The following is an 18,649-nucleotide window of genomic DNA, read 5'->3' on the forward strand; positions in this document are numbered from 1 at the left end:
GCTAACCCTCTTGCCAGGCCCAAACCTTGTTTTTTGATACATATAAGTCACCTCTATGGTAGGCCCTGAACCGCCCAAGGGCAGTGTGAAGTGTGTTAAAAAAAGTAGAACATGTACTTTCAAGTTTTACATGTCTTAGTAGTGAAATACTCTAAAATTCGTTTTTCACTACTGCAAGGCCAATCTCTTCCATAGGATAACATTGGGATTACCTTCTTAAAGTGTAATTTCCAATTGGGATAGATGGGACCCCAACGTTTGTATCTTTGGAATCACAATTTAAATCCCAAATCATGGAGAAGTTAGATTTTAAATTGTAATTCTGAAAATGGCACGTTTATAAAGATGCCATTTTCTTACTTTAGCCATTTGGTTCCTTCTGCCTGTCTCTTAATACATGTCTGAGGTGGGTGACACCTGGACTTTGTGCATTTCCTCTAGACAGCCACACACAAAGGGAGCTAAGGTGTGATTAATGGGCCATCCACAGCCAGATGGGCCATCCTGGGCAGGATGTGAGGGAGAAGAAGACACACCGAATAGGCTGTGTCTGTCCACACACAATGAACTGCATACCCCCTTTAATGAGTCTGGAGCAAGGGAAGGAAGTGCAGGGACTCTGTGCACTTCCAAGGCCTCTTTTTGAAGTTTCTTCCACTGCAAAGGCCCAACTGGGTATAAGTACTGGACCACCCAGAGGGTGTTAGTGTTGGAAACTGCCCTTTTTGCAGGGTTATCCCCAAACTTTTTGCTTCTTCCTCCTTTATTTTTTCTGACCCGTGGTTGTTGGCAATAGGACCCTGGGCACTTTACCACTGCTGATCAGTGCTAAAGTGCATATGCTCTCTGTATAAATTGTTATATTGATTGGTTATCCATGATTGGTATATTTGTCTCACCTGTTAGCCCCTAGTAAAGTGCACTGCGTGTGCCAGGGCTGGTGATTCAAATGCTACTAGTGGGCTGCAGCACTGATTGTGCCACCCACAGGAGTAGCTCTAAAATGATGTCTTAGGCCTGCTTGCAGTGCCTATGTGCAGTCCAGGACTGCCATGTCGACCTGGCCAGTGCACCCACTGACCAGGCCTTTTTCCTTCCCTTTCTGTACATGTCAGGCATCCCTATGGTGGCGCTAGGTACCCCCCTGGGCTGGGTGCAGTGTATCTGAAAGGTAGGGCATGTACTGAGGTGTGTAACATGCCCTGGTAGTGAACTACAGCCATTTTCGTTTTTCACTGCTGAGAGGCTATCTTGCCCATAGGATAGAATGGGGAAGGCTGTTTACATGCCTATCTTCCCATAAGGGCAAGATAGAAAATCCAAGTTTGGTATCTTTGTGTTCAGAATTTAATTATACATCTTTTTAACAAGATGGTTTTTAAATTCACTGTGTGAGAATAGCACTTTTTAGAAAGTAGCTATTCTCCTGTTTAACCTTCCTGTGTGCCTGTGTGCTGGTTGGATGACTGGTGTCATGTGATGGGCTAGGTGGCTCCAGGAGCCTGGATGAGTCAGCAGCAGGGTGAATAGGGAGATCTGCTTTAGATGGGTGGGAGGAGTAGTCCCTGGGTTTGAATAGGGCTGGCCCTGCCAAACACAATGCTGGCTCCACCCCCTGCTGGCCAGGCTGAGGACTCTGCCTCTGCTGGCACAAAGAAGGCTCCACCTCCTGCTGAGCGTCTAACGACCCTGCCCCTCACTCTGAAAGGAACCAGGTGCTCCAGAGCAGAGCACACCCAGGAACCAGTTTGAGCAGGGGAATCCCCCCACTGAAACAAAGAGAGACAAAGACTTGGAGGGGTATAAGAAGAGGACCCCAGACACCTAAACTTTAGATCACTTTGGAACTAAGAAGAAACCTCTGCCAAGGAGAAAGCTGAAAAGGACTGAAGAGGAGAAGACTGCCTGCTTGCTGTTTTGCTTTGCTGCCAAGGAGAGGGGAAGGACTTTGCTGTGTCCCCTTCTTTTGATTCTGATCTCCAAGGGCCTGAGAAGAGCTGGCTCCCTGTTAAGAAGTCCCAGGAACAAAAGGACTTCACCACCAGCTCCCCTGGAACTCTGCTGAGAGAGTTCTGACCTGCCTTGGAGTGCTTGCCCAGTCTTGGGGCCTCAGGAGGTCGTTTTGCTGTGTTTGGGAGCTGGGAAGCAGAAGCGTGAACAAGAGTGACTGGTACCCAACGCATCATCCGATTGCGTGTCGCAAGACGAGAGTGCGAGGAAAATTTCATCGCGGCACCATCGCAACACGCAGGGTCCCCGCATCGTCGAGTGCGTCGAGCATCGTCCCGAAGCGTGAAGATTCCTGACATTGCGAGGGTCGTCGCAGAACCAGTTTGCGAGCCGCACCACTGCCGGTGCGTGAAAAGTCTCCAGTCATCGGGTGCGTCGACGCAGAGTCCCGTTCCGTGGCGCATCGAGAGTTGCGGCGCCGGAAGGCAACGCTGCGCCACGCATCGCACCACATCGAAGAGTGTCGCATCGAACCTGTGCGTGAAGCTTCCCCCTAAGAAACCTACGCAACGAAGGCCAAAGTCATCGCATCCTCCCCTTACAGATCGGAGCCGGCGCATCCACCTCTGCTGCGTGAAGCTGGGCTGCTGCAAAGCCTCCCCAGGATCTCAGGAGTATCGCATCGCATTTGCAAGCTTCCTTGTTATAGCTTTTGGGAACCTTATCGCAACTACAGGTACTGTTGGGCACGAAAGTGTCGCATTTTGTGCGTTGAGAGTCGCATTGTGCAGGACACTGACTTTTACATCCTGGAGTACTTTCTGCAAACTCTGAACTATCTTTAAAGTAACCTTTTTGAATTATATGTTGGTTTGTCTGTAGTCTTTGGTCTTGTGAAGTTTTTAGTAAAGATACATTATTTTTCTAAAACTGGTGTGGAGTAAATCTGTGGTGTTTTCACTGTGTTACTGTGAGTGTTGGTACAAATACTTTACACATTGCCTTTGATAGCCTAGACTGCTCAGGCCAAGCTACCTAGAGGGTGAGCAGGGGTTATCTTAACAGTGTATCCCCCTTTCCCTGACTAGAAGCAAGGGTCCCTACTTGGACAGTGGAACCTACCCTGTCAACTAGAGACCCCCAGATCTAACATTGGTGGTCAGCGGTGAGGATTGAACTTGTATTTGTACTTGACCCACAGTAATTGGTGTACATCACTAGGATAGCAGACCAATACACAGCCACATACTGCTGATTGTTGATTTTTGGTTCTATTTTTGAGGTAACTCTTGAATTATCATGGCTCCAAGTGAGAAAGCAGCCAGTGTAGAAGGAGAGCGAGAGTTCACCATTGAGGATTTGTATTCGTACAAAGTGGAGGAGCTCAAGCAGTTCTGCAAGGATTTTGGCTGTCCCATAAAAAGCAACTTCAGAAAGGAAGAGTTGCAGAAGGTTCTGAAAACCTGGTGGGAGGCTAAAGAGGCTGAAGGAGCAGATGATAATAATGAAGGGAATGGGTTTGGGGCAAATGATTTGCCAGTGGGCAACCCCACCAGCAGGGCGGGGAGCCACCATTCCAGCAGGGGTCTCTCCCCAGCAGAGGAGTTACAAGAGAATCAAAGAATCAGAGACCATGAATTGGAAATAATGAAAATGAAAATGGAAATGGCAAAGGAAGAGAGCAAGAAGATGTATGCCTTGGAAGAATTGAAATTGACCTTGGCACATAATTTAAGGATGAGGGAGCTTGATATGGAGCTCGAGAGGCTTGAGGCCATGAGTGTCTCAGCTGAAGAAGAATGGGTAGCTCAAGAAGTGAGCTTTGCTGAGTTGGAGGTGGAGTCCAGCTCAGATGGTGGCAGCAAGATTGTCATATCCAGTGCTGAGGGAGAGGTACAAACACCCAGAGATGTGGTGCCTAACTTGAGGGAGGGGGTTGACATACACCAGGGGGTTCAGGTTTATGATGTTGTTCCAGTGGAGTGCAGTGTCCCTGAAGTAGATTGGGGAACTGGCACAGGGGACCATATTCCTAGTGGTGGGAGGGACACTCTACTGACCGTAGATGAGAGGTACAGGGAGAGGGGTTCCCCCATGGTAGAAACCTTGGTGTGTGAGTGTGGAGACCGCCCAGAAGAGTGTGAGTTGTGTGACAGAGACAGTCAGATACTGTCTTGCCAATCTCAGGAGAGTGGTGTGGGGTACTTGTGTGAGGCACTGGAGGGTGAAGCAAACGGTTGCTTTGTTAATAACTGTGGGGGGCTGTGTGATTCATTTGTTGGAGAGCATATTTTAAGTCCCTGTTTTCCAGAGCTATGCCAACACCCGGTGGAGTGTGAGTTCTCTGGTTCCAGAGAGCTTGCGTTGGAGGCAGACCTTTGGTTGGATGCCAGAAGGTCTGGAGAGGCATTGGGGAGTGATCCCAAAAGGAGTGACCCGGATATCTTCCAGACCTGTGAGGTGGAAGAGGTTCAGTGTAGCCCAGTTAGGTCCCAGTGTAGTGGGAGGGGTGTAGGGGCTCACGTCCTGTCTCAGTGGAGAAGGGGTGAGTGTGGGACTGTGGGTCCCAAGGTGCCCGAAACCCAGTCTCAGGGCCTGGAGGGTTTCTTAAGGGAACACCAGGTTCGGGGCCTAGACAGTGCTAGTAGGCCATTTGAGGAGGATCGCCTAGTGTCAGGAGAACCTGGAGCCTCTGTAAACAGAGCTCCAGTGGTTCTGGTGTCTGGCGGTACCGCTCCAGTTGGGAGGGTGCAGAAGTCCAGACTGAGGGGTGAGAGGGGGATGTGTTCCCCAGTGGGAGAACCAGTGGGTCAGGGACAATCCAGAAGGGCTGAGTCCCCTAGGAGTGACCATGGTGACACCACTTCTGTCCTGGGGGATCTTCGCGCACTGTCAGGTGGACAGGTGCCGGGAGATCTGCGCCAGGCAGACTGTCACGAGACACATGAGTCATGTGTCACCCTCGGGGAGATGCTGTGTGAGTCCCCAGAAGTCCTGGCATGCCAGGCAGGTGTGCAACCGCAGGGTTTATTCCCTGGGTTGGGAGGCCAGTTTCAGGATCTGCCTGACCTGGAGGGAAGGACATCTGTAACCAGTGTCCTGACCGGTTTGGCTTCCAGGGGTACCACTCCAGTGGGGAGGGTGCAGCACTCTGGAAGGGGGTGCAGAGGGAGGGAGTCCTCGCCTCTGATCCCGGTTCACCTGGAGGGTTTAAACCCTGGGTTGGAGGGCCAGGTCCGGGGTGTCCCCCCTGACCTGGAGTCCCAGTTGCAGGATAGAACCCCTGAACTGGTGGGCGAATGGTGCAGGACACCTGCCACAGGTGCCCTGACTATTCTAGAAGGGGGTACCGCTCCAGGTGGGAGGGTACAGAGCCCCAAGGAAGAGGAGGACTGGGTATGGAAAAGCCTACCCCAGCCTCCTGTCCAGCCACCGGATACAGGCCCGGGGCTGGTCGGTCAGTGTCAGGTTGTCAGACCCGACCTGACAGGGAAAGAAGTGGACAAAGGGTGCCAAGCACCTGGGGCTACTGCCCCCCACCCTCTGACGCCACAGGGGTTTGAGAGCCCTGAGAGGCATAAGGCCTGGGTCTTATCCCTGACCACTGTCACTGGTCACTGCGGCTTGCTGTCTGTCTGTTGGGACACACCTGTGAGCAAGTTAAGGCTAGGTGCTGCACAGGTGGTGTCCACAGGTGAGGAGAATGGTTCCACATGGGTTGGCGTGGTGGACCCTGAGAGTATGGATGGAGGGATCCAACCGGGTTCAGGAAGACATAGAACAGGAATAGTGCCCTGCTGTTTGGGCCAGTTTCCGTGTTCTATCGCCCTAAGCAGGGAATCCCATCGAGGTATCGCTTGGTCTACCCTGGCTTTAGGCTGGAAGGGGGTTGTGTTGGAAACGGCCCTTTTTGCAGGGTTATCCCCAAACTTTTTGCTTCTTCCTCCTTTATTTTTTCTGACCCGTGGTTGTTGGCAATAGGACCCTGGGCACTTTACCACTGCTGATCAGTGCTAAAGTGCATATGCTCTCTGTATAAATTGTTATATTGATTGGTTATCCATGATTGGTATATTTGTCTCACCTGTTAGCCCCTAGTAAAGTGCACTGCGTGTGCCAGGGCTGGTGATTCAAATGCTACTAGTGGGCTGCAGCACTGATTGTGCCACCCACAGGAGTAGCTCTAAAATGATGTCTTAGGCCTGCTTGCAGTGCCTATGTGCAGTCCAGGACTGCCATGTCGACCTGGCCAGTGCACCCACTGACCAGGCCTTTTTCCTTCCCTTTCTGTACATGTCAGGCATCCCTATGGTGGCCCTAGGTACCCCCCTGGGCTGGGTGCAGTGTATCTGAAAGGTAGGGCATGTACTGAGGTGTGTAACATGCCCTGGTAGTGAATTACAGCCATTTTCGTTTTTCACTGCTGAGAGGCTATCTTGCCCATAGGATAGAATGGGGAAGGCTGTTTACATGCCTATCTTCCCATAAGGGCAAGATAGAAAATCCAAGTTTGGTGTCTTTGTGTTCAGAGTTTAATTATACATCTTTTTAGCAAGATGGTTTTTAAATTCACTGTGTGAGAATAGCACTTTTTAGAAAGTAGCTATTCTCTTGTTTAACCTTCCTGTGTGCCTGTGTGCTGGTTGGCTGACTGGTGTCATGTGATGGTCTAGGTGGCTCCAGGAGCCTGGATGAGTCAGCAGCAGGGTGAATAGGGAGATCTGCTTTAGATGGGTGGGAGGAGTAGTCCCTGGGTTTGAATAGGGCTGTCCCTGCCAAACACAATGCTGGCTCCACCCCCTGCTGGCCAGGCTGAGGACTCTGCCTCTGCTGGCACAAAGAAGGCTCCACCTCCTGCTGAGCGTCTAACGGCCCTGCCCCTCACTCTGAAAGGAACCAGGTGCTCCAGAGCAGAGCACACCCAGGAACCGGTTTGAGCAGGGGAATCCCCCCACTGAAACAAAGAGAGACAAAGACTTGGAGGGGTATAAGAAGAGGACCCCAGACACCTAAACTTTAGATCACTTTGGAACTAAGAAGAAACCTCTGCCAAGGAGAAAGCTGAAAAGGACTGAAGAGGAGAAGACTCCCTGCTTGCTGTTTTGCTTTGCTGCCAAGGAGAGGGGAAGGACTTTGCTGTGTCCCCTTCTTTTGATTCTGATCTCCAAGGGCCTGAGAAGAGCTGGCTCCCTGTTAAGAAGTCCCAGGAACGAAAGGACTTCACCACCAGCTCCCCTGGAACTCTGCTGAGAGAGTTCTGACCTGCCTTGGAGTGCTTGCCCAGTCTTGGGGCCTCAGGAGGTCGTTTTGCTGTGTTTGGGAGCTGGGAAGCAGAAGCGTGAACAAGAGTGACTGGTACCCAACGCATCATCCGATTGCGTGTCGCAAGACGTGAGTGCGAGGAAAATTTCATCGCGGCACCATCGCAACACACAGGGTCCCCGCATCATCGAGTGCGTCGAGCATCGTCCCGAAGCATGAAGATTCCTGACATTGCGAGGGTCGTCGCAGAACCAGTTTGCGAGCCGCACCACTGCCAGTGCGTGAAAAGTCTCCAGTCATCGGGTGCGTCGACGCAGAGTCCCGTTCCGTGGCGCATCGAGAGTTGCGGCGCCAGAAGGTAACGCTGCGCCACGCATCGCACCACATCGAAGAGTGTCGCATCGAACCTGTGCGTGAAGCTTCCCCCTAAGAAACCTACGCAACGAAGGCCAAAGTCATCGCATCCTCCCCTTACAGATCGGAGCCGGCGCATCCACCTCTGCTGCGTGAAGCAGGGCTGCTGCAAAGCCTCCCCAGGATCTCAGGAGTATCGCATCGCCTTTGCAAGCTTCCTTGTTATAGCTTTTGGGAACCTTATCGCAACTACAGGTACTGTTGGGCACGAAAGTGTCGCATTTTGTGCGTTGAGAGTCGCATTGTGCAGGACACTGACTTTTACATCCTGGAGTACTTTCTGCAAACTCTGAACTATCTTTAAAGTAACCTTTTTGAATTATATGTTGGTTTGTCTGTAGTCTTTGGTATTGTGAAGTTTTTAGTAAAGATACATTATTTTTCTAAAACTGGTGTGGAGTAAATCTGTGGTGTTTTCACTGTGTTACTGTGAGTGTTGGTACAAATACTTTACACATTGCCTTTGATAGCCTAGACTGCTCAGGCCAAGCTACCTAGAGGGTGAGCAGGGGTTATCTTAACGGTGTATCCCCCTTTCCCTGACTAGAAGCAAGGGTCCCTACTTGGACAGTGGAACCTACCCTGCCAACTAGAGACCCCCAGATCTAACAGTTAGGTCTTGGTGTATTTGTAAGTGGAGGTCTGGTATGAATTAGGGTATCTTTCAGATTCCGGCCTCTCTTGAACGCAAACAACGGTTTTTCAAGGGTCAGCTGTCCCTTTTTGAGGATGTTCCAATTATGTAGTTTTGACTTCTTGACTATGTTAGAGAGGGAACAGTACGTATTTACACACACCAGTTTGGATGTTGTTTGTTTGGCACTTGGCTGTTCTAATAGGGCTTCTCGATTGTTATTAAGAGTGCGTTTCACTGATTTTCTGACTAAGGTGGTAGGGTAATGTCTGTCCAGTGGGTTGCTTTCCTGGCACTGTGCAGGTGCGAGGAGCCAAAATTAGGGCCTAGTGATACTTCAGCTTCTTTAAGAATTCAAGAAGTGAGGATGAGGCTCTTATGTGAAGTGACAGGTCGTTCCACTCTTCAGGAGCTATGTAAGAGAAGCTCCACTGCTGGATCTCATGTGTTTGAGATGTACGGTCCAAGGCTAACAGACTGGGTTTCAGGTAACAGACAACAGTCTCAGTACTCTTCGGCTCTTCCACAGGTCAAGAAAGTGTTCTGAAGACGGTGCCTTAGGATGCCACATTTGCGCCTGGCACCAGCTAATGGGCGGGGTTGACTCGGGCCCCTCCCTAACCAATGAGGAAAATGCTCAAAGGAATAGCCTACCAAACTTTGTGGCAGTTCCAGGTTGCCCTACTGAAAACCATCCCACAGTGGCCCTATCATTTGCTTGTGACAAGATTTGTGCCTTTGAAGTAAATTTAGTTTTTGGTTCTACCCCAGGTGGCCTTCTTGACAGGGGAAGAAAAACATCTTCCCACACCAAAGTCATTGTCTCTGCTGTAGGAGACGTTTTCACAGATCATTAGAATTAATCACGCACTGGAGTTCTGCTGGAGAGCTAATACAGATTAGCTTCTAGGAGCTTCATGCATGGGAAAGGTAACATTTTAAAGTTTTGAAGTCATGTTTGCCCTGCCACTGCACTGTAGTGAATGCCACAATAGGTGCTACAGTGCACAAGTGGCCTTTAACATCCAGAACCTAGGTGCACTTTCTACACCATATACTACAGACATGTAGACAAGTAAACTATACCAATTAGGAATAAGCCAATTCAACCATACTTAAAGGAGGAGCACATATATTTTACTGCTGGTGAGCAGGGGTAAAGTGCAGGGAGTTCTAAAGCCAGAAAAGGACATTGGGCAAAAATCTGGGGTGACATCATGCAAAATATGGTCATCTCCTACAAGTACAAACAAAGTTTGCATTCCTCTTTGTTGCAACACATGACTGATGCATTTGTACATGGAGTGACAATTGAGAGAAATTGGAAAGGAGGTAGTTTGAATGGCTGGTGACAGTGTGTGGGGAGTACAATGGTAAGATGCAATGTTGGAAAGTACTGTTAAGTAGTTTCAAGCACCACATGCATCATGCCTAGCAGAAAAATGGTTCCACAAGATCTCTACAAATTGTGAATGTTTAAGAATGTTCTCCATATGTTACATTGCCTCAACATCATCATCATGATCATCATCTTCATCTTCAGGCAGCTTCCTTGATTCTGGACGATGCACTGTTTTTGAGGTGCAACATTGCAGAACTGCACTTTGCAACAAAGCAACAACAGCCCACATTGATTGCCAGCAAGAAGCTCCCGCAACAACCGCCTGTGGAACCCAACCAGCTCTATGAGCTACACCGATGACAGTCCATGTCGCCCAGTGAGCTCTTTGCACTACAGCGATGACCATCTGCAATGTTCAACCTGCTTCTCGCAGTCACCTCCTCCGGGAACGGAATTCTTCACACCAGACTTTGAGAAGGACATTTATAGCAGGACTAACATGGTCCCTGTATCCAACCCACCCTCAATCGCAGTTGGCCTGAACTTGTGACTTTTCCCTGGTGTAGCTTGACCAGATGACTATACACAGCACTTTGTGTCAAGTTCTACTGATTGGACTTATGTCATTGTGGTATCTTTTTATTTTAAAATGTACTCTAGTTTTCTAAATTGGTTTGCAATTTTTCTTGTGTTGTCTTTTAACTTTATTACGGGTTGTAGGCTGCATAATTACTTTATACGTTGTCTATAAATTACGACTGACTGCTTTTGTGCCAAGCCGCCAGAGTATTAAGTACAGGTTCATTTACTGACTTTTTGAGGTTCATCATGACAAGGATTGTGGTTGTTGCCTTAGTAGAGCGTCCACCCCCTCAACCAATAACCCAATTTTTTACAGTAGTATAGAGTCTCGACACAGTCCCTTTAAAGTTCTTCGTGTTACAATGTATTGCAGTAGTGGATTGGCCTCTAATGTATAGGACGGGGTACCTAGAGCTTTCTGCAGACTCTGGGTAAGTTGTTTAGGTAAATAATTATAGCAAGTAGATGAACAAGAGGTAGGACAAATACTAGGTGTACAATAAAAAAGTAACCATTCTCAACAATCAAAAAGAGGGAAAGAAATGTTTTCTTCCACACACAAATATTAGATAGAAAAATATATAAAATGTTTATTTTTCACTTTTTATCTTACATTGAGAACTATTGGATTGTTAATTGTTATTTTTTGCATATAATTCATCATTAAACATTTATGCAGACAATGTAAACATGTAGGATTGATAGAGACTATGCGATAAATGGAAAGCATTAGACAATTGTATAAACAGATTTAAACATATAGAGTTGATAGAAGCAATGCAGTAGATGTAGAACTACGCGCGTTTCGGCAATGCAGCCTTCGTCAGGGAACCGTCTATTGCTTAAAGCTGTGTAGAATATATAAACAACATACAATGTGGTGGTTACAATTTTATGAATATGATACAAATACACCTAGATTTGAATATTTATAGTCTTTTTACATTTTTATCAAAAAAACACATATATATATACACATATAAATAGTACATTAATTACGACCAGTACTTAATGCTGCACTTTGGCATGAAAAGACATGAAAAGAAAAATCATCATAATATATGGTCATACATGGCTTATTTCTTTCATTATCCAAATAGGTTTCTATGACATATATAGGATATTGATGGATAACTGTCAACTGCTACTAAACATTTTTTTTTTTTTTATTGAAGTACTTTAGTGACAATAAAGACATTACTGATCAAACATACACAGGATCAAATACAGTGAAAAACAGATTCAACCTAAAAAAAACAAAAAAAAACCGATCAGATAATAAAGTTTAACATCATCCTCTAAGTAACCATCAATCAGAATCAAAAAAAGAACCCCAAATTTTATCAAATTTTTTCCCTCCGCCCACCCGCAGAGCATAGATTTGTTCACTCTTTCTTACTCTCCTCATTTTCTGCAGCCACTTTAATTTACTTGGAATCTGTTTTGACCGCCAGTTTTGCAGTAGTAAAGATCTTGCAACTGCCGTTGCTATATACAGCAATTTAACCAATTGGGCTGGTATTTTAAGATCTGAATCAAAACCATAAAGTATCAGTTTTTCATTAAAAGGGAGCATAATTTTGAAATAAATCTGACAAAACCCAAAAATATCATCCCAAAATTCCCTTATGTTGGTACAATGGACCATTACATGAGACCAGTTGGCGGAATTATGTTGTATGCATCTAAAACAGTTTGAAGGATAATTTGAATACATTTTGGGAATAACTGCAGGAGTACGATATAATAACCATTTCCCCAAAAATACCATTCTACGCCAATTAGCTCCTCGAAGTATATTAAAGTTAAAAAGGTTAATGATCTTCCAAGTATTCATAGATGATACATGATTTTCTTGTTACTTCCATTTTTTAATTACTTTTGGGCTTAAATCCGTTTCCCTACTGTATGCTAAGCAACGTTTCCACTCCCCTGGTCTCTTTATACATTCATTTATAAGGAGATCTTTAACCAATTGCGTTGGTTGATTGAGATGTTCAGTATCAAGTTGTCCCAAAAATTTTAAAATAATATTATATGACAAAACCAACAAAAAGTTTGTCTGAATAAGACTTGCCATCTCTCTAGGGGTTATCCAGCCTCCATTTTTTTTTTAAATCAGTCACTTTACTAAATCTTGCTCTGGCCCAATTATCTGCTATGTCAGATCCACCTTTGATGCCCATCAGTGGAAAAATACTGGACAGTAGAGTAGTTGCGTTAAATAGTGGAAGTGAATATCTATTAAACATAGCAGTACGTTTTTTGAGAAACCATAAAAGAATCTTATAACAAACTAATTTGGGAGATTTAAAAATCTGCGGGGGGGTAACTCATTTTCAAAGCAAATTAAGTCAAAAAAGCAATTAATAAATAAGTTTTGACCTTGAATTTGATTTCTAAATCTCGACAAATACTGTATAAAATAAGCATTGTAATAATCTCTAACATTTGGCAGAGAGAGTCCTCCTAGATCTAAATCCGCATAGAGAATATTGATTGCTATACGAGGAGGCTTTTTTGCCCAAACGAATGCCGAAAACATAGATTCAACCTTGGAAAAATAAGTTCCTGATACAAAACAAGGAATGGTGGAAAACAGAAAATTAAATAACGGAAGAATAGACATTTTTATCAGGGCGACCCGACCCAGGATTGATAATGGCAAGGAATTCCAGCGTGTAAACATTGAACGGATCTTTAGAAGAAGGGGATCGAAGTTGAGCGTATATAGATCCTTAACTGACTGTGAGAAAAAGACCCCGAGATATCTTTTGGGTTTAGTATTAATACAACACTTTAAATCAGGATGTATTTCTGGATCTCTATTCCCACAGATCATGATCTCTGTTTTCTTTTTATTAATCTGATAGCCTCCTAGGGCTTCGAAATCTTCGAAGATCTGAAGCATCCTAACTAGCGAATGAAGCTCAGGTTTAATTAATAACATAATATCGTCCGCGTAAAGTTTGATCTTACTCATTGATGGAATTGGGGGAGGGATATTAATACAGTTCCTTATTGCAGCCGCGAGGGGCTCAATAAAGAACGCAAACAAGACTGGGGATAAGGGACATCCCTGTCTCGTGCCTCTTTTAACAAAAACAGTACCGACCATTACCGTATTTATGATGATATTTGCTTTGGCCTTAGTATAAAGATTTCGAATTAAGTTTACGATATTATGGGGAATACCAAAGTGCGTTAAAATAATAAAAAGTGTCTCCCAAACCACCAAATCAAAAGCTTTTTCTGCATCTAATAACAAAATCAGTGCTGGGATCCCTCGTGTCTTAAAATAATCTAAGGCGTCAAATAAATAATGCATGTTTGTAAACAGTTGCCTTCCTGGAATAAAACCATTCTGATCCGGATGGATCAATTCTGTTGAAACTTGATTCAAACGCATTGATATTAATTTAGTAACGATTTTATAGTCTGTGTTTAATAAAGTAATTGGTCGGTACGAGTTTGGATCTTTAGCATCTTTCCCCTTCTTCAGAAAACTCACCACCGTTCCTTCTCGAAAGGAATCCGGGATCGGGCCTCCTTCCAACATCGAACTTAATAATAGCAAAAAAATATTTGAAAAGGTGCAGAATTTTTTTATGAAAAATTCAGCTGGCAAACCGTCTGGGCCAGAAGCCTTACCATTTGGGAGATTTTTAACAACCAATTCTATTTCTTCCAACGAGAAAGGATATAACAATGTTTCTTGATCAGTTTGAGAAAGACAGGGTAATGTACAATTTTCTAAAAAATCTGATAGCTTCATTTGATCAATATTATGTTGCTGACTATAGATATTGTTAGAATGAGAGAGCATTATCTTCCCTATCTCAGTTGAGTCTGATGTATCTATTTGGGTCTCTGGGCATCTTAATCCTCTAATCAGATTAGCCGCTGCTTGTTCTCTCACCTGCCAAGCTAGAAACTTCCCGGTAAAATTACTTTCTTCGTATATTTTTTGAGAATATCTATGAAAAATCTCCTCACTTTGAGCATAGTAATATGCACTTAATGCCCTTTTAGCTTCATCTAATTGATGTGAGATCGTACTAGATGGATTTGTCTGTCTTAATTCATTTAAATCTTGTATTCTTTGTTCTAGCGCTTCTTTTTTACGTTTAACTGCTTTAAATACTGCTGCAGCTTTACTTATAATTATACCACGAATAAAAGCTTTCATAGTATCCCAAATGATATTAATCGGGGCCGAATTGACATTACGAGATACAAAATCACTGATCTCTGTTTTCAAAGACGTTACCCACATTTCATCATTCAAGTATGTCTTGTTGAATACCCAACGCTTGGGAGTCCTTAAGTTTGGATCCAAAGCAAAACTAATAACCAACATTGCATGATCTGAGAACCCATTATAGATAGGCCTTTGATTCAGCATATTAAGCTGTCTGGAGGCTAAGAAAAAATCGATACGTGAAAAAGACTTAAACCTGCCTGACCAGCATGTGTATTCTTTTTTTATCGGGTATCGAGTGCGCCCTGGACCGCAAAGATCTAAAGTTTTTTTATAATTAAGAATGACTTTCAATGATTTAGGTTTAAATTGTTTCCTAGATTGCGTGGTCTTATCTAGCCTTAAGTTCATAAGTAAATTAAAATCTCCTCCAATAATAATATCTCCTACCACCATCAGTAGAGATTGAAACAAATCTTCATAAACTGAAGAGCAATCATCTACTGGAGCATATAAACTGACAAATGTAATAGGTCTTAATCTATTTTTTATTCTGCAGGAGGCCCAGCACCAACGTCCTGAATCATCTTCATTTGTTTGTATGATCTCAGGATAAATATTCTTATTCAGGAATATCGCAACCCCTCGCTGAGCTTCCGAAAATGATGAGAAACCACGAAACGAGGCCCTTTTTTTAAACATTAAAAATTGATCCAATTTTACTTTTGGGATATGAGTCTCCTGCAACAATACTACCGAGGGATTTTCCGACTTAACCCACAGTTCTATGGCCCGTAATTTCTTTTTGTTATTTAAACCGTTCACATTGAAAGAAATAATTTTCAAACAGTCGTCACTCAATATTTAAATAGATTACATATTCTCCGGAGGTATCTCTCATTTTATCTTTTATAGACAAAAAATCACCTATCAGCCATAAAATAATTAATAAACCTAACACTAAAGACTTCATTATTTTAACTTTACCCATTCTATTCCCCCACCCGTGTACCCCCTTCCACCCATCACCCCTCCCCCATTCACATGACCCCCCCTCACCTGTGGCCCTATTTCCCCTTCCCACACTGGCCCCAGATCTAACCCCTGAACTTTTGGGTGTCCTGGTGTTACACCCCTTAGGTCCTGGACTACTCCTCCCCCCCCCCCCAAAAAAAGCACCCTCAGGGCAAAAAAAGAATATTATCTTTACAACCATCACTTTTTACCCTTGAGCCCCTGAGTGATTTCCTGCAATAAATCTTGTGCTTCATCCAAATCTGACAACATATACTGCTTGCCCAGTGCCAAAACTCTAAGTTTTGATTGTTGAGCAATCATGGCTTGGGCACAATTGGCTTTAAACAGATGGAGCATTTTCACAAACTCCTTCTTTCTCCGTGCGGCAGTTGCCGACATATCAGGAAAAATCCGACATTTAATCGTCTCATTTACGGCGAATTGTCTTAACTGATAAGCTTTAGACAGAACTGCTTCCTTTATCCGATAGTCTGAAAAATTTAACAGGATTGTACGAGGTAGAGTAGAGTGGGGGAACGGCTGAGCAAGCACACGATGTGCTCTAGTGATTGTGAAATCCCCCCCATGATCCAGTAGTACTTTCTGTTTTAAAAAGGAGGATACACAGCGTACCGTATCAGATCCTTCTAACCCCTCTGGAACCGCTACGATACGCAAATTTGATCTCCTTGTGAAATTTTCCAAATCATCGAGTTTTAGTTCCAAAGCTCGTCTGTCTTTATTAAGTATTTTGACTTCTTTTTCAGCTGCCGTCATTTGATCCTCGAGGGTCGAGATGCGTGCCTCGGCTTCCTGAAGACGAATTGGAAAGCTTGAAACTAACTCCTCTATCTTCTCCAGTCGCTGATGTACGGCGGCTAATTCAGACTTTTGATATCTTTTTATTTCCCGAACTTCATCCAGAATTAAATTCAGCATGTCTTTGACTGACATCTGAATTTCGCCTGTTGACTCCGTATTCATATCTAAGAGAGGGCTAAGAGGGTCAACTGACCTTAAAGGTAGGGTATCCAAGATTAATGATACAGAAGGCGGTTTTATGAATTTCGTTGGAACAGTATTAGATATCAAAGCAGTCAATGAGTCAGATCGAGTAGTGTCTTCAGACAGTGCTTCGGATATCAATGTTGGATCGTCTTGCTTTTGCTTTTGAGCAAGCAGCCGAGATGAATGCTCATCTTGATACAGAAATCGAGGAGGTATTAAAATGGAATTAGGCAGAGACTCTGAATCAGACTCAGGCTTTGACGTCATCTCTGAGGAGTGGATATCTGCTGACGGGGTTGTAGTTTGGACACCCTCTGAGTGAGATAAGCTATTAATTGACATACTAGATTTTTTCTGAAACAGACGGAACTGTTTGCCAACTTTCGAAGACTCGGTCAGTTTAGTATCGCTTTTGGCTGCTTTATGAGAGTCATGCTGAGTAGAAAGCAGTGATTTAAGTGGCTCAACAGACTGATAAACGACCAAACTGGTACTGAGCTTCTTTGTTCCATTCAGGACTAAATTTGCCGCTGTACTGGATTGCCCTATTGGGGCCGTAGAGGGACCTTCCAATTCATCTGAACTTTCTAGAGTCTCTTTATCAGGCTCCATATCAGTTGCCTTGTTCGAGCTCCTAGTCTCCGAGGGCAATTGGCGACGAGTTTTTGCCTTGGTGAGAACACGCGCATTTAAAAGTTTGCCCATAGTTCAAACGAGGATCATCGAATAGTTAAAAAAAATTAAAAAAACAGACAATGTTCTTTTCCCTCTAGCCTCCTTTTTTTTCCCACCTCGCCTCGTCTAGCCTCTTTCCTCTCCTTCGCTCTGTAGTCTCCCCCAGTCCATATACTAGTTCCCAATTCCTGAGTGCCTGAGCAGTCATCTGTCAGCTGGGGACAGCTTGCTCACCTGCTGCTGTTTCCTCTGGCTCTTCCAAAAGCAAGAATCCCAAAACGGGTGCAGGCTTTCTCAACCATGGGGCCACAGCATCTCCTTTCAGGCGTTTTTCAATTCCAGTCCATTTGGAATGCAGCCAGTAAATAATGCGGAGGTCAGGGGAAAAGCCGGGAAAGTTTCCAAAAATCCCCCGCACCGCGTTTTCCCGCCGAGAAACGCCAGCTACCAGCCGCCTCGATCGCCGATCGCCGGAGCCGAGAAAGGAGGAAGGGGGAGGAGCCAGCACCAGGTGACCGTGCGGAGGTGTGGGCTCCGCCGCTCAGTCCATCGCCGTCCCAAACCAAGCACCCGCCCTTGCTACTAAACAAACATAAATATGGTTGTACATCAATAATCGAGACATAACTATATACAATAATGATATCCTATGTTACTCAATTTTTACACATTTGTACATTATATACAATCTCATTCTATACATGATACTGAAACAAAGACAATATAATACAATTAAATACAAATAAAAATAGTATTGATAGGATAAAGATTATTGACAAACAAAGTTTAGGATATATCTAAAGTGAAGCAGAATAGTGAAAATAATTTTAGAGAGCAAAAACGTGATGAGATAAGAGGCAAGAAAAAGTGAAAGGTAGAGGATGTATAAAGACAGTAACCATAATGAGATACAAAGCACAACAGCAGGGGAAGAGAATCATTGACTATTGGCCATAATATAGAATTAAAGAAAAAAGTCTCAAAATATTAAATTAGATAAGCACATATCTGCACTACTACATTTCGGTTCTACTCACTTGCTCTATATAGGTATAGAAATCCTAAAACGGGGAAGTCCCAGATGGAACTTCAAATCTTAATTGCTCCGAGATGTAAGTTGGGAAAGACAAAGTTATAGAGGACCTCCTACATGGACATATGGTAAAAACATGAAGAAATGTGGATAATTAGAATAGATACAGAGACCTAATGGAGTATGTAAAGAAGAGAAAGAAAGACATATACGATGGTATGTACTTACTATTTGGTGGTTACATGTTAATGATTCGTACCACTCTGCCAGAAAGCCTGTGTATATCTTTATATTGTTTATATCGCTAATTTTGACGACCTTTCAGGATGAGATGCCAACGTAGGTGATGCTGGGTGCTATATAAGACGGGAGGGATGAAAAGATACAACCAAAACCGTCTAGTTAGATCGTGTGGTGACAGAGTGTTACCAGATTAAAAAAAAAACATTGTTGCCTCTTAATTAACTTACACAGAGATTGACACCTGATAGGTCCCGGTATAGATAGAGGGTCCGTAGTGAAAAGCGACGT

This window comes from Triturus cristatus, chromosome 4_1 (genome assembly GCF_964204655.1).
Source record: "Triturus cristatus chromosome 4_1, aTriCri1.1, whole genome shotgun sequence".
Classification (NCBI taxonomy): domain Eukaryota; kingdom Metazoa; phylum Chordata; class Amphibia; order Caudata; family Salamandridae; genus Triturus; species Triturus cristatus.